This window comes from Artemia franciscana, chromosome 13 (genome assembly GCF_032884065.1).
Source record: "Artemia franciscana chromosome 13, ASM3288406v1, whole genome shotgun sequence".
NCBI lineage: Eukaryota > Metazoa > Arthropoda > Branchiopoda > Anostraca > Artemiidae > Artemia > Artemia franciscana.
Genome location: NC_088875.1, coordinates 28447553 through 28461820, shown reverse-complemented (window position 1 = coordinate 28461820; position 14268 = coordinate 28447553). Strand labels below are relative to the sequence as shown.

General features: G+C 35.9%; 1 protein-coding gene across 1 annotated transcript in view; it reads right to left on the bottom strand.

Moving 5' to 3' along the window:
- Window positions 1–12127, bottom strand: part of LOC136034288 (dynein heavy chain, cytoplasmic-like) — an 83118-nt gene extending 70991 nt beyond the window's left edge. The window contains exon 1 of the mRNA XM_065715427.1: window positions 12057–12127. The gene's annotated coding sequence lies outside the window, so the exon portion shown is untranslated. The remainder of the gene's footprint in view (window positions 1–12056) is intronic.
- Window positions 12128–14268: the final 2141 nt, after the last annotated feature.

Here is a 14268-nt window from a genome sequence, read left to right as displayed (position 1 = left end):
TCAAATAATATTTTTGTCAAATGTCCTAGATCAATCACTTGAGCAAAAATGTATTTACCCAGTCGAAAATGCAAGAATACTGGTTAATGAAGAAGATATAATGTATTGAAAGACGCAAAACAACTGAGAAATGTGTACAGATACAAAGTACTTGGACAATTCTCTACTTTCGAAGTTAAATCTTTTTTGATTGTTTTGAAATTCAATTTGTCTAATTTTTTTAATAAGAATGTAATTAGCTAAAATATTTAGCTATAAACAATACTGAATATTTTAAATGCACTGAAACTTAATAGCAGAGCCTAGAGTGGAGAATGGTGTCTAATCTTTGACACAGGATCTTAAAATTACAGGATTTAAAACTAGGTGGACTTATTCTTGGACAGAGTTAATCTAAGACAAGTGTTGTAAAGCAGAATAATTGTATTATTCTATAATAATTGTAGTATAGGCAGTAAAATTCTAGTTTTAGGGCTTTTTGTTATCTTGGAAAGAACAGTTAGATTAGTGAAACTTCAGGAGTCTATCCAGAGCTGTAATGATCTCTTGGTAAGATGTTTTAAAGCATCTACCTCCAGTCCTTTCTCTCCAGAGGGCACAAACCTTAAGTAATCTTTGTTTTAGGCTATAACAGTGCAACCTTTCAAAATGAAAAACAAGAAGCCCCTCAACTAGAATTTTATCAGAACATACAATAAGGAGCCAAATGTTAAAAATCTTTGTTTTTATAATGTTTCATTATAGAACCATCCAAAAGCTTATCCACTATTTATGGCTGTGTCTGGCATACCCCTGAAAAAAAAGGATGAAGCACATTATCACAATAAAACACTGGCATAGGCAGAACATTAGCGCTGCCTAGTTAACGAGCAATATGAGTATAGTGTATTATTTATTTTTATTTTTGGATTTTTTTTAAGACCTGGGCACTTTGTTTAGAAGAAGTTGTTGTAGAAACTTTGAAAGGAGCTCATTTGATTGGGAATTGCAAGTTCTAGTGCCCTGTTTAATAGTTGAAAATGATCGGAGGGCAACCAGCCTCCCCCCCCCCCATCATTTCTCCAAATGCTTCCAATCAAAATTTTAAGATAGCCACTTTGTTCAGCATAATTGAGGTCCTGTAATTGTCTCTGAAGATGACATCCCCCTGACACCCCTCAGGGCATGGGTTGTAAGTTATGCCCCATTTGTGTATGAGGTTTTTATAAAAAGGCGGTCACGTAGACTTCAACAGGGGGTAAATGGATTGGAAATCCGAAGTTCTAGTGTCCTTTCTAATAGTCAAAAGTGACTGGAAGGCAACCAGACCCCCTCCATGCCCATCATTTCCCCAAATATTTCAAATCAAATTTTGATATAGCCATTTTGTTCAGTGGAGTTGAAAGGTCTAGTGATTATGTCCCTGAAAATGACAACCCCCAAAAGCCCTCAGGTTAGGCTAAAAGTTGTAAATTATGTCCTGGGGCATATATGGTTTTTATGGAAAGGGTGGTATTATAAACTTTGGAGGGGGCTGGTTGGATTGGAAATCAGAGATTCTATTGCCCTTTCTAATAGTCAAAAGTGATTCAAGGGCAACCGCCCCCCCATCCATGCCCATTGTTTCCCCCAACACATTCAATCAACATTTTTGAGATGGTCATTTTGTTCAACATATTTGAAAGGTCCAGTAAATAATGTCTTTGGAGATGACCCCCCCCCAAAGCCCTCAGGGCAAGGGCTATAAGCTATAGCCTACTAGTTGACATTGCTAACACCTAGGGTTTTTTTTCTGGGAAGCGTGGTTGTATCTCATAGGCAGTACAACAGCACTGCCTAAGTAAACAACAATGTGGGTGCAATGAACTATTTATTTTATTTTTTGATTTTTTTTAGACCAGGGCACTTCATTTAGAAGGATTTTTCATAGAAACTTCCAAAAGGGCTCATTCAAATGAAAACTGAATAATCGGAAGTAATTGAATGACATCCAGCCCCCTCCCCCCCCAACCCATCATTTCCCAGAACATATCCAGCCAAAATTTTGAGATAGCCATTTTCTTTAGGGTAGTTGAAAGGTCCAGCAATTATGTCTTTGAAGATGACACCCCATCCCCCAGGCCAAGGGTAGCTGAATAAACTTAAGAAGTGACTCATTGGATTCAAAATCAGCAGTTCTAGCGTCCTTTCTAAGAGTCAAAGTGATCAGAGGGCAGCTAACCCCCAGACATTATGTTTTTCCCAAATAAATCTGATAGAAACTTTGAGATAGCCTTTTGTTCAAAATAATCCAAAGATAAGATAACAAGGCTGTTGGTGTTGAAACAACCCCTAAGAGTCTGGGGGCAAGGGTTGTAAGTTATACCCTGGGGACATATAAAGGTTTTATAGAAGAAGAGGTTGTGTGAATTTTAGAGGAGGCTCATTTTACTAGAAATGTAAATTTATAGTTCCCTTTTAAAAGTCAAAAGTGATGGAGGGAAACTAGCCCCATCCCTGACATCCTCTTTTCCCAAATGCAGCTGATGTAATATTTTTATGAAATGGGTGGTTGAATAGATTCCAGATGGAAGGGGGCTTATTTGATTGAAGGTCAGAAGTTTTAGTGCTGTTATTAAGAGTCAAAAGTAAATGGGGGGCAACTATCCCCTCCCCCAAGCCTATCATTCCCAAAACACATCCAATCAAAATTTTTAAGAGAACTATTTTGTTTAGAACTGTTGAAAGATCTAGTGATTGTGTCTTTGGGGATGTTAGCCTCCCCACAGTCCTTAGGGCAATTTTTTGTTTACATGTGGTATATGTTATTGAGAAAAGTATGCATGTTTGAACTTTACTTTCCAAAATGACAAAAGGCATTCAGGTGACCCTTTCAGGGAATGTTGAGTAGAGCATTGAACTAAAATCAAAACATGTTATGCATATATAGACTGTCAAAAGAGCATAACTTGGGAATGACTGAGTATATTAATTAACTTTCAAGAAATGATAAGAGAGATGATCAAGAGGCAGTATTTCCATGCTAGCACTACTACCACAACTACCACCACCACTACTGCCACCACACTACTCCATTTAAAATATTGAATGGACATTTGAAATAAATGAAAAGAAGGCTACATATATTTACATTGTCAAATGAGTGTATCTTGAGAAGTGATTTGGGTATAATGAATAATGAATAATGAGATTATCTGGCTAAAAGGTAATATGTGCACACTGCTACTAATACTATTATCACTGCTACATTTACTACTACTACTACTTCTATTGCAACTACTTGTAAGACCAAGAGCATTGAGATGAAAATTTCAAGAAGCATAAGAAATATACAGGTTATCAAAAGGACATATCAGCAATGTCATAACAATGGCTAATTGTATTAAGTTGAAGCTTCTAGGACTTAGTGAGAGGGAAGTTCAATTGACCAAAAGCAATATGTTAATACTAATGCTGCTACAAGGACTACTACTATTTGTATTACTACCACTACTTCAACTACTACTTCTATTGCAACTACTTGCAAGGCCAAGAGCCTTGAGATGAAAATTTCAAGAAGTATATGAACATACAGGTTATCAAAAGGACATTACAGCAATGACATAACAATGGCTAATTGTATTAAGTTGAAACTTCCAGGACTTGTTGAGAGGGATGTTCAATTGACCAAAAGGCAATATGTTAATACTACTGCTGTTACTAGGACTACTGCTATTACTATTAATACTTCTACTAGTAATGCCAATACTACTATTTTGACTATTATTATAACTATGCCCAATGGTATGAAGGTGATATTTACATAGAATTTTGAGGGGGAAAAGTGAACTGCAATCACAATCACTAATTGTAGGCAGGTTGTCAAAAGGGTGTAACAGAAATATCTTAGGAACAGTTTGGTATGTGAAGTCAAAACTAACATTGCTTGTAGTGGGGGATGTTGAATTAGCCAAAAGGGAATATTTGCATCCTAATGCAACTACTTCCATTCATGCTACTATTACTACTACTATCATTACTACTTCTGCTACCACTAAAGGTAAGGCTACTACATTTAATTCTATAATTCTACTGGTCCTTCTACTACTGCCACTATTAAAACTAATAGTCAGCCCTACTCATGTTTTTTTTTTTTTTTTTTTTTTTTTTTTTTTTTTTTTTTTTTTTTTTTTTTTTTTTTTTTTTTAGTTTGACTCAGTTATTTATTAATGTCTACTTATTTTAGGTTGCATTTATTTATTGATGGTGATTTGTGGTAGTTTTACACTTGAAAGATTATTTGAATTATTGTCTGCTTATTTTGGTTTAATGGAGGTCTTTTCTTTGTAAAACCTGTTTTGTAGAAAAAGCTTGTTTCCCACTAATATCTGTAAAGACTGATTGGGTAACAAAACAGTGCTAGTCCCTATAGTATTGTTTGTAGAGGGTTTCCTTTAATGATAAGCTATCTAAGTAAAAAGAAAACATTGCCTATCATTAGCAGGTATCAGTACAGCATTTCAACTCTCCAGAAGGAAACACAATAAATTCCAAAACTACTTTAAATATTTTTACTTAGGCCATAAGCTGGCATAGTCTATCATGGGTTTGCAATGTTTGACTAAAAGTCATTGATTGTTTATATACTGAGGATCAAATATTATCATTTACTACTATACAGAAAGCAATATAAAGTCAAACAAAAGACAATATTATGTTTGCTTTTCTTATTTAGAATAATAAAAAATCTCATTTTTTTTTTTATAGAGCAAACATATATAAAGTCATACAGATTAATTTTTATAACCAATTCTATTATAGCACAAAAATAAAGTCATACAGATGACCTTTTATACTTCATTCTATTATAGAGCAAACATAAATAAAGCCATACTTATGACTTCTAATACTGTATTGTTACCAAGTAGATTAATTTATTAAGCCAACCAACCTGCAACAAAACTACATAAGCAAACAGCAATCATAAGATAATAAGCAGCAAGCATAAGCATAAAAGCACTAAACACAACATCTCCTTTCTTTCACAATAATAATTGTGCTATAAAAGCACACACACAAAAAAAAAGAAAACACTAGCAATTTAAATGTCCATTATCTTCCTTGGCTTAACCACTCTACCAGTTCTTGTTACATAGGGTCGTGAATAATCCTCTCTGTTTCTACTTTCACTGTTTGCTGCTGAAGGGGGTGTTGGAGTTCTTGGGGTTCTATACGGGCTGTCTTGGAAGATTTGTCCAGTACTACGATTATCTGGAGTCTTTGGAACAGTCTTTTTTGGAGAAGAGGATCAAGCCACAGGAGGGTGAAATTTTGCTGGAAGGTCCTCATCCCCTGTGAATCCTGAAGATTGTTGAGCACTGTTGCCTTCAGCACTGGACCGTGGTTTCAAATGGGCCCGATTTCTGCAATAAAATCTTTAGCTTGTATAAGGTAAGATCTTGTAGATATGCATGACGTCACTACACCTTTCATCCAACATGTAGCTTCCTTTGACACCTTGACCCAAATATGTTGGTTGTCTTCCAACTCTATTAGATCTTTAGAAATCTTGTCATAGTTCTGCTTCTGCCTTTCTTGTTGACTAGTTCTTGCTTTGAGGAACTTTGTCTTTGGAACAGTATTTGGCTCCAGTTGCTGCTGAGTACAGGGAAGGATGGATCTTAAACTTCTACTCATAAGAAGCTGGGCAGGTGATGCCTCGCCATCTATTGGAATATTCCGATATTCTAAAAGATCAAGGTAGGGGTCTGTATTGGACTCTATACCTTTTAGCATAATCCTACTCGCTATATCCACGGCCTTCTCAGCATGGCCATTAGACTGCGGGATATTCGGACTTGAAGTCAGATGCTGGATGTCCCATTTCTGCAAAAAGGACTGGAATTCATAGGTTGTAAACTGTGGTCCATTGTCAGACCGAATTTTTTCTGGAATACCATATCTCGCAAAATGGACATTGAGCTTCTTTATTACTTCTGAAGAGGTTGCCAGTTCGACTCAGTCAATCTCTATGAAACAACTATAGTAGTCACTGGTTACTATATAGTCTCTTCTGTAGATCTTGCAAAGGTCAATACCCAGGTATACCCAAGGATACTATGGGATTGGTGTTGATATCAGTGATTCTTTCTGATTATTTATGGAAAATTTCCCACAAGCTTTGCAGTTCCAGATCAGATCTTCTATAGCTGAATTCATATTTGGCCAGTAAATGGAGTTTCTGGCTCTTTGCTTGCTTTTCTCCATCCCTAGGTCTGATACATGCAATTGCTGCAGAATGTCCCTTCATAATGCTCTTGGAATGACAACTCTATTTCCTTTTAAAATGATGCCATCAACACTGGATAACTCATCGCTAACATTCCAGTAAGGTTGCATGCTAGCAGAACACTGGTGTTGGTGGTTTGGCCATCCTTTTTGTATGACCGAGGTAAGTTCTATCATAATTGGGTCTCTCTTATTTTCTTCCAAGATGATCCCCATCTTCTTATCACTGACTGGGATACTTTTCATAACAGAGTGAACATGGAATTCAATCTCCAGGGAGCATTCTTCATCAAAGTCGGGTGGATGCAGTCTTGACAGTGTGTCTGCAACTGGTAAGTCCTTTCCTCTAACATATTGAACCATAATATCATATGGCTGCAGCTGAATCATCATTCTTTGGAGCCTGGGAGGGGCTTGGCTTAGTGGTTTTGACAATATAGCCTCCAGTGGCTTATGATCTGTTTGTGCAATGATTCTCCTCCCATAAACAAATTGATGGAATTTTTTACAGCCATAGAGGATAGCATATGGCTCTTTTTCAATCTGAGAATAGTTTTGTTCTGTTGATGTGAAAGCCATTGATCCAAAAGCAACAATTTTTCCACATACACTCAACTCTGCCCTGAGACCATGCTTGGAAGCGTTGGTTTTCATCTCAACATTTTTTGCCTTAGTATCAAAGGTTGCAAGGTTATTACAGATCAAAGTTCTGATTCTATTCATTGCTGTTGCATGTTCATGGGTCCACTCAAAGACAGTTTGTTTTCCCAACTCTCTGAGGGGATAGTTTAGAGATGACAAATTTGGAATGTATTTTGAAAGGAAGTTTGTCATTCCAGGGAATGTGGCCAGTTCGTCTTTGTTTGATGGATGTAGTAGCATCTCAATTATGGCTTGAACCTTTGAAGGATCTGATTTGATACCATCTGCAGTTATTAGATGTCCAAAACATGGCACACTTGTTGATCTGAATATGCACTTTTTTGGATTAAACCTTACTCCAACTTCTCTGGCCTTCTCTAGGACTATCCTTAAATCCTCATCATGTTCTTCATCTTTTCCTGATACAAGGATATTGTCAACAATGACGCCAACGCCTTTCAAGTTGCCAAAGGTTTCTTCCATCTTTTGCTGGAATTCGTCTTGTGCACATATTAATCCAAATGGCATTCTTTTGTATTTGTACCTACCAAATGGGGTGTTGAAAGTTGTGACAAGTGAAGACTTCTCAGTTAATGCCAGCATCAAATACCCAGAAGCTGCATCAAGCTTAGAGAACTTATTATGGCCATGAATTTTGGCTGCTATATCTTCAAAAGTTGGCATTGGATAATAGGGCCTTTGTATGGACTTATTAAGCTCTCTTGGATCCAAGCATAAACGTAACAAACTGTCTGACTTTTCCATGGCTATGATTGAATTAACCCACTTGGTTGGAGCCACCACTCTTTCAATGATGTCTAATTTTTCCAGGCACTCCAGTTTGCTTTTAACCCTCTCATGTAAGGCAAAAGGTATTCTCCTGACAGGATTAATGGATGGGATTGCATTCTTTTCTACATAGATCTCTACTTTACCTGGGATTTTACCTATCCCAGCAAAGACATCATCAAACTCTTTGGGAATTGGGTTCTTCTGAACACTCTTCTTTGTAGATAAGGAAGAGATAGATGTAGCTACCTTCACAAACCCCATTTCTACAGATGCTTGGTATCCTAGTACTGGGTTCGACTGTGTATCAACTACAAAGAAACTGTCCTTTTGTTGATAATTCCTTTATATCTACAATTTATAGAGCATACTCCCACAATTGGAATGCGAGTGCCTCCATAAGCTACAAGGATCTGGCTTGTCTTGTTTAGTTGTGGTTTGGGTTTAAGTCTGTCAAAGATAGATTTTGGGATAACATTTGCTTCAGCTCCTGTGCCGATTTTGAATAGAGTTTCCTGTGCTGAATTATTCAGTTTGATAGCCACAGTTGGTTGGCTTGATTTCTCAGCTATGGCTCCAATAAGTAATGTATCAATATAAATTTCTTGTTCTTGATTTCCATCTGTTCCTTCCATATCAATAGTATCTACTGGTTTGCTACAGCAGAAACGAGCAAAATGAATTGTCTTTCCACACTTGGAGCAAGACTTCCCTTTTGCTGGACATTTGTGATTTGGGTCATATGCCCCACCACAGAAGTAACACTTCTTACTTGTTGTGGGTGGGTCATACTTCTTTTGTCTTCTTACATAGTCTAATTCTTGTTTTACATTTGGCTCCTTTACTGTTGTAGGTGACAAGGACATGGCTGACATGGACATGAGCTGCTCTTGTGTTGTCTCAAAAGCTGTTGCAATTGTCACTGTAGTCTCAAGAGTAAGGGTTCCACCTTGAGATAATAGTTTTTCTCAAATTCTATGTTGTTTCAGTCCACATATTAATCTGTCTCTCACCATCTCCTTCTCAAAATTGTCCATAAACTTACAGTCTTTGACAAGCACCTTGAGGGCTGTAATGTAATGTTCAATTGATTCATGCTCCAACTGATCCTGCTTATGGAATTTATAGTGAGCAAATATAGGATTGTTCATAGGAGCAATGCACTCTTTAAATTTCTTAAGATAAACATCAAGTTTGTCTTTTTCTTCTGATGTTAATGTCCAAGTACTAAAGACATCTCGTCCTTTTTCTTCTAGCCAAAGAAGAAGGTATGCACATTGTTGTTTGGCATTCTTTCCACTCAGCAGTCTGCTGAATATGATATTTAATGCTGTTCAAATTTTGTCCATGCTTGTAGACAAAACTACATAAGCAAACAGCAATCATAAGATAATAAGCGGCAAGCATAAGCATAAAAGCACTAAACACAACAAATACCTCACACTATTATTGAGCAAACATGAATAAAGTTGTACAGATTGCTTTTTATGCTGTATTCAATTATAGAGCAAACATGAATAAAGTCATGCAGATGACTTTTCTGGTTTCCTCTACATATACAAAATATGTGTAGTAAAAGCATTGTTTTTTTTATCTACTTGTCATAACCAAGAAGATTTACTAATACAAACTTTACCTGAAATAGCCATTACAGATGATCAAATAAAATGTCATATGGAAGACATTATAACTGGCCAAGACTTATATAGAGAAAATCATAGAAAGTCATACAGATGACTTTTGTACCTTATTCTATTATAGAGCAAATATAAAAAAACCTAAATAAAGGAATACAGATGACTTTTTATACCTCATCTCTTAAGGAGCAGCACAGAAAAAGTCATACACATGACTTTTTCTGGTTTTCCTAATATATTTTAAAACTTATTGTAGGGATATACAAAACATATTTTAAATAAAAGTATAAATTGGTTTTCAAGTATATGTATTATTTTTGGTTTTCCCTCTCAAGTTACCCTCTGTCCCTTGGGGTAGGAGGGGTCTCTAAGCCTTGTCCATGAGCCAGATACTATTTATTTTCAATTCTAAACATCTTTGGTTTTCTCTATAAAACTGACTTCTTTTTCTACCACTAGAAATAGGAAAGGAGGGTTCTCTGAGCCTTCCCTTGAGGCAGATCCTATTTATTCTTGGTTCTCCCTCCAAAATTGACCCCCTCCCCTTAGAAATCAGGAAGGAGAGGTCTCTAAGCCTTCCTCTCAGGGCCTATTAATTTTATTCTGAGCATCTTTGGTTTTCTCTACAAAATTTACCCTCCCCCTCTCTTATCCCTCATATACTTGTTGACACAACTGTCAATATGGTAGGACAAAAAGTGATCTGTAAGATATTTTATGTTCTCTTTACACAGCCTAGAGCTGTAGCAGTAAAATGTCTTTTGTATGACATTTTGGTACATCATCTATAATATCTAAATTAAGATATTTTAATTATGACAAAATTATATAATAATGAGATAAAACCAAAAAACATAGACCTACTTTTGTCTAAAATGTATTTTGTTTAGACCTATCTCTACATTTAAATTTACAATATATTGAGAAAACCCAAGAAGTCATCTGTATGACTTTTTACATACTCTTCTTATGAGAATGAGGTACAAAGTCATTATTATGACTTTATTTATTACTTTTGGTAAATGTTTACTTCTGTCATAAGCTGTCTAAAGTGTGCATTACTGTATATAGCAAGATTCTGATCATCACATGTTGTTTCTTTGTCATTATTAGAGAAGCATATTTCAGCTTTCTAAAATCCCCCTCCAACAAGATTAAAAATGCATAAAGTGGGCTTGCTTATAGGAAATATTACCTATAGAGCAAAGCATATTAGACCATGCCCTATGGAGGACATGGACATTTTTAGTTTGGGTAAAATTCTAGTTGATTGACTTTTGGCTATCTTGGAAAGGGGTTATGTTAGGAAAATGAAACTTTCAGGGATGAGTCTAAAGGCTAAAGTATGTCCATGGAAGGTATTTTGAAGTAGCCTACCCACCTCCATTCCTTCTCCTCTAGAGGGACTGAAATTTGTCTACATGACCTATTGAAATTTTGACAAAACAGCATTTTACCCTAATTCTTAGTTACCAGAGGCCTTTTCTCTGCCTTTAGTTCTGAAAATGCAATTCCTGTTATTTGAGTAGAATTCTGAGCTGTATTAATGTTTTTCTTCAAAATTTAGGAAATGTATTTGCATATCTTTAAAACCAGTAAAATTCTAGTTAATTGACTTCTTGCTATCTTGCAAAGGGTTTAAGTTAGGAAAATGAAACTTTCAGGGATGGGTCTACAGGCTAAAGTATGTCCCAGGAAGGTGTTTTAAAGTACCCACCTCCACTCCTTCTCCCTCTAGAAGGCCCTGAAATTTGCCAACATAACAGGTCTATACCTATTGAAATTTTGACCTTTAGTTCTGAAAATGTAATTCCTGTTATTTGAGTAGAACTTTGAGCCATGTCAATGTTTTTTTTTTCAAATTTAGGAAATGTATTTGCATATATTTAAAACCTAATTAAATGGAATTGAGCAAAGTTATGAAGCTGAAAACAATTTTGTTGTACTTCAATTAAGCAGAAGATTCATTTTGCAAGGTTTCACTTTTATAACACACATATTTTTAAAGGTAATCAAAGGTCAGGGCCCTCTAGAGGGGGAAGGAGTGGAGGTAGTTGCTTCAAAATACTTCCAGGACATACTTTAGTCTGTAGGTTCATCCCTGAAAGTTTCATTTTCCTAACCTAAACCCTTTCTGAGATAGCAAGAAGTCAATTAACTAGAATTTTACCTTAAAACCTTATAAAGTGAAATTGAGCAAAGTTTTGAAGCTGAAATCAATGTTGCTGTACTTCATTCAAGCAGAAAATCTATTTTGCAAGGTTTCACTTTTATAACACACATAATTTTAAAGGTCATCAAGGGAGAAGGAGTGGATACTTCCAAATACCTTTCCAGGACATACTTTAGCCTTTACACTCTTCCCTGAAAGTTTCATTTTCTAACCTAGCTCCTTTCCAAGATAGCCAAAAGTCAATCAACTAGAATTTTACCTTAGTTTGCCACATAGAAGAGGAGGGGCAATCAGAAATGGATCTGCTCCTAGAATTAGCATTTCTAAGTGTTATAGTATGGAAACTATGCTGCAAATCAGCATAGTTTCCAGTTTAGACAGCTTGTGACAAAACTAAACATTTACCATTACTTTTGCTCTAAAATTGAACAAGGTAGATAGCCAGCCAATGATTTTTTTAAAGTCCCATCTAATGTTAGGCTCATTTTTTAGCTATCAATTACAAATCTCAAATTTTTCATAGCCAAATGCAAAAGAGAGGTCTTAATACGAGGAAGAAATCAACCTACATTGAAAAAGCAGTCGTCATCAAATCATATACTTTGGGCGGTGAAATTGTTTCTTCTTTAGGCAAAAAGAAACATTTCTGTTCAATGTTGCCAAATATTTGGCATAAAATTGCGCCACAATAAAAGGAAAAATGCACCGAAAGCTACATTCTTCTAGTAAAAATGCGTGGAATGAACGACCTCCCCACCCCAGTTCCAGTTCCAAAAATTGTAGGGAGATATATGGACTAACAACAAGTCCTTTCACCTCTTTGACTTCTGCTCCAGAAAAACTATCCACTGGAAGTGCTAGCTAAAAAATCTTGTTTATTTATTTAATCTAAGAAAGAGGCAAATTTGTTTAGCACTTGTGTGCAATAAATATTGCTTTGTGTTTTTTTTTACAATTGAAAAAAGTTCAGAAGAATGGAAAGAAAAGTCTGTGAACCAAGAATAGAATATTGGAAGCTACAATAATGACTATGGTCAAATATGGTTTTGAAGCAAAGGCGCTCCAAAAAAACTGGTTAAGATTTTCTAAACGTCCACCAGAGAAATTGCCTACGTATTGTTTCGGGTACCCGGCTGACTTATCCTATTCAAAAAGTAGGTTATACAAAAAGTGTCATTCAATCCTGCTTTCTTGGACTACAGATAGATAGATAGATAAGTGTATTTTAAAGCCAAATATACAGCCATGAACCATTTCTAAAGTAAAGCAAATTTTCTCAGGCTCTTAGCTTTTGATGGGTAAGACTAAAGTTGATGAAACACATATATTTAAAAGTAGCTTTACAATGTGATTCTTTTGATGTAACTATTGGTATCAAAATTTTCGTTTTGTAGAGTTTCGGTTACTATAGAGCCGGGTCGCTCCTTACCACAGTTCGTTGCCACGAACTGTTTGATTACTTTAGAAAACTTTTTCCACAAAACAAGTTCACCAAAGAAAAGTAAAGATCTCTATTAAACCGAAATTCCATCAAAACTAAAGGTTTTGACTTAATACCACCAGCTGTTCTCAAAATATTGCTTAGGTAGATTATTAGCAACTATCCACACAGTGCCTTTTGATTTATCTTTAAAGCCAGGTTTAGTTTTAAAGCATGGATGTCTCAAAATTTTGATTTTATGCATTTGGGACATCAACGAGTTTGGTTTCTTGCCCTCAAAACATGTTTGACTCTTGAAAATGGAGCTAGAGTTTTCAATTAACAGTCGAATTAGCTCCTTTAAAAGTTTCAACGACATTGCTAGCTATTATAGAGCAGCGCTAGATCGTACATAGCTTATATGCCTTTTTGAATACCTGCATATTTAAAAAGTTTTTCGTCTAATTGAAATTCCTGCTAAACATTGCTAAAAATCTTCACCTTAGTACCCTTAGCGTAATTAGTGTCTTAGCGTCAGTAATTGTAACGGTAGTATTAATTGTATATACGTAGGGCTTTTTTGGTTGTTCAAAATTCACCACAATTTACCCTAAAAGATCTAGCTTGCTATAAGCTTTTCTTGAGATATTGCTTTGTCACCTTTTGAAAATCTATATACTCATGGTTTGTTTTGATTAATTCAAAATCCGCCTAAATATTCCAGCAAAGCTTCACCTTAATACCCTTAGCTTGCGTAGTAGCAACAATTGTAGTAGCAACAGTTATAGTAGCAGCAGTAGTATGTGCATGGAACCTTCTCTTTAAAATCCCTTTCAACACAAACTGAAAGTTGTAATTTAATACCATCAACCGTTCCTGAAGTATTGCTGATACGTCCTCTTGACAACCTTCGTCGGCACAGTGTGTTCCGATTTAGTTCAAAAAGTTTCAATATGCCTGAATTTTTCATTTTAATACCCTTAGCTTTAGTGTCAGTAGTGGTAGTGGCAGCAGTAATAGCAGTAGCAGTAGCAGTATTTGGATTAAAATTATTATTAGTAGCCTTAGATTTAGTGGCAGTATCAATACTAACAGCAGTATTAATAGTAGCAGTAGTAATCGCATTAGCAGCAGTATAAATTTAAGTAATAGCAAAAGGATACAAATACTACCTTTTGGCTACTTCAACATACCCCGCACCAAGCCCTGTAAGTTTCAACTTCACACACCAAACTGTTCGTAAGATTTTGCTGATACCTCCTTTCGAAAGCCTGAATACAGACGCAATTGGTGGCATTGATCGGAAGGAACAAGGGCTAGGGGACTTGCCCCCCCCCCAAATAATTTGGAAAAAACTATGA